The following is a 3,194-nucleotide window of genomic DNA, read 5'->3' as shown; positions in this document are numbered from 1 at the left end:
TATGTTTGCTTCCGCTTATGATGTGTTAATATTATTTTTTTACACCCTGCCTCTCCTTGACCTCCCTTGTCCTCCTGGGCTTAGCAGATTTTCAAGGTCTGTTAGAACAGTGGAGGAAGGTTTATGTGGCTACTTGTCACTCAGCCTGTATGTGAAAGGTTCCCATCAAACAGCTGGAGATAGTTATTACACCATAGTCAGCCCTGTTTGAACAAAGGGCTCTGTTAATCTGTGTGAACAAAACTTCTGATAACACAGATATTTTAGGAAACAAGCAGAAACCTTTCGAGGACATTACCACCAGCCAGACATTTGTATTACCCAAGAGTTCAGCACTTTCAATATGTGATGAAATGTCCAAAAGTTCTTTTTTGCAGCCACATGTATAAATTGGGATACATTCCACTTAAACAGAGTGCACCATAGTTGTATAAAATAGTGTAAAGTCACAGTCAATCCCAGCCAGTCACCATTACAGTAAAATAAAAACAACACTGTGGTTCTGTAGATAAAGTTACCAGGTAAGTGGATAAAGAGTTGTTGTTAGTATATTGTGCTCTGCCAAGAAATTAAGACTACCATGAAATTAAGAAATAAGTAGAAGCGAATAAAAGGGTCAGTCAATAAAAGAGGCTATATTGCACATCAATCTATTGCAAAAGCTTTTAATAGTAAAACTACGACTTATTTGTGACTATGACTTATTTCTGACTGTAGGTCATGAAGTTGTTTTCTGAGTGCAGAAGGAAGGTAAAAGAAACACTTACGTTTCTATTTTCTACAAAAGCTTGGGTTCTAATTAAAAAATCTTGTCAACCAGAAATGGGGAGGAGTGTCTGAGTAAGAGCAACAATAACAATAGTCATTATCTTCTGAAAAATCAAGGCACCACATACAATGTATTTGACCAGCAGTTTGATCATACGTTCAAGTCATTTTGACCAGGAATAACATTAGCTTGCTAAGTTCCAAATTTGCACAGCACTTTAGTACCCAGCTTTTCATTGAGTTGGTAAACAGTCACAGTGAATTAAGTACTTGCTGCATTGAGAGATGGTCAAAATGGAAATTTCTGTTCTGCAGGAAATCCTGACCCTTCAGAATGTGATTATGCTCTAAATCAGAAAGAATGTCACTGCTTCAGAATTTCCTATTAAACAAATGTCTCGAAGAAAAGAGATTCAGGAATCTAAAACAAAAGCATTTTAATAATGACAAAACAATTTATTTTTATATGATTGAATAGTTTTAGTTTGATTTAATAAGAAGCTTTACATAAATTGTATCTAAATGCTATCTAAACCACTTTAGATTACATGTCATGTCCTTGTAGTAATATGGTTCACATTAGTATATAATGTAAAAGTCAGGACAAAATAAAGAACTGGCGTTACTAAACCAGAAGATTTTTACAAAACTGAAATAATTATTTCTGACAGTTCTCCATGGATATCTGCACTGTATCTGTTACAAAATCTTAAAATATTGACTACCCTTCATTCACTGGTAAAAACAACAAAACAAGTCTCCCTTTCCCTGCCCCAAAACTATTCCACTGAAAAACGTGATTAGTTCTGGCGTCACTGAAGTGAGTGGGAGTTTTGGCATTGACATCAATGAAGTCAGAACTTTATTCACAGATTTCAGAAGGACTACTTGTGTACTTGAATACATGCAAACATAAGTCCTGTATTGATCTGGAACCTTAACAACAAAACTTCAAGGAAAATGACCTCATCTCCATCTCAGCTGAGAGAATAGAGCAAGGCTCTTAAACATAGCATGTAGACTCTCAAACAAGCAAAAGCATTGTCTAGCCAGATTCTGAGACCTCTTTCCATGAATTTACATCATCTGGAACAACAGCAAAAATAGATTATTTCAAAATCAGTATGACCAGTCCACCAATTTTAAAGTATCTTCAACCACAGGAAAATAGTGACACTATTTTTACCATACACTTAGAAAAAAATCATTACTGTTATTGCATTATTAAAATCTGCATACTTATAAGGTATTGATTTCTGACATTAAGGAGATACTGTTCTCAACAGTTAATATAATAAAACTAAACCATATAGTAACATAAACAAAAGGAGAATTCACCAAATGTGGGCAAATATGCCTCAGGCACCATCCATTAGGTACACACCTGCCCACAGGGCAGAAGCCTATCATCTAGCATTATCAAGAGGCTCCATGTATTTCTCGGGAAACAAGTACAAACACTCCCAACAAATCATGGTGCTAAATATATGTTTCTCTGTCAGTAAGACATTGCCTTCCATCTTGGTTATGCCTGAGAAAGAACGTTTCTTTTTTTTTTGTGGGTTCAGAAAAAACCCCGGTAGATTCGTTTCTTCCCTCCTGCCTAATCCCTTGAGCACGTGCTTTATTACAGATTTGAAAAGCCTCGTGGGGCCCTTTTATTATGGAACAGGCAGGACTTCATTGCCCACATATGGGCTTCTTTGCCCATCTACACTGCCTGCCACTTTTCTAATGGTACCTTGGAGACTAAAATTCTTTTGGATGTCCACTGGCCTGGATATAAACATGAAGCTAAAGATCCTTACATTGTCTTAGGCCAATATAGTCTGAAGTGACATCCCCACTGCAGCCAGTGCAAAGTAAAAGGCATCTTAATTTTAAACAATAGAGAAGTATATTTAAGAGAAAGTAGGAAACAGTATTTTAAGCACAAATCATGCAACGCAAATGACTGCAAAATGCCACTGAAATTTTCAGAATGATCACTTAAAAGCTTCTTTGTTTTCTTTACATGAATGTTTATTTTTGGTACATTAACTTGGTATTTTTGGTATCAGTAGGTGGAACGTATGCTCTAATCTAAACTTCATATGAGTATTAGCCGGAGCTTTACAACTACTTTCATCCAAACAGAGGACTGTATTTAATACTGCAGTATAACCTTGCTTAGTCTCCAAAATAAATTTGCAAAGGGAGTGGAATGCTCTGAGGATAATTAATGTGATAGGGATTTTTTTTTTATCTTGATGTCATTATTTGAAATTAAATTTGTTATGTTATGTAACCCGAGGTACCAAATGGAATTGGAACCCTACTTCCTAGGTACAGAAATATAGTAGGAAACAGCCCTGTCACAAAGCAGACTATCCAAGCAGCCAGGGCATAAGAAAGAAGCTCTGTCAACCCTATTGTGGCTGGCCCAA

Source organism: Harpia harpyja, chromosome 5 (assembly GCF_026419915.1).
Source record: "Harpia harpyja isolate bHarHar1 chromosome 5, bHarHar1 primary haplotype, whole genome shotgun sequence".
NCBI lineage: Eukaryota > Metazoa > Chordata > Aves > Accipitriformes > Accipitridae > Harpia > Harpia harpyja.
The sequence above is the reverse complement of the archived record's forward strand: the minus strand, read 5'-3'. Positions refer to the sequence as shown.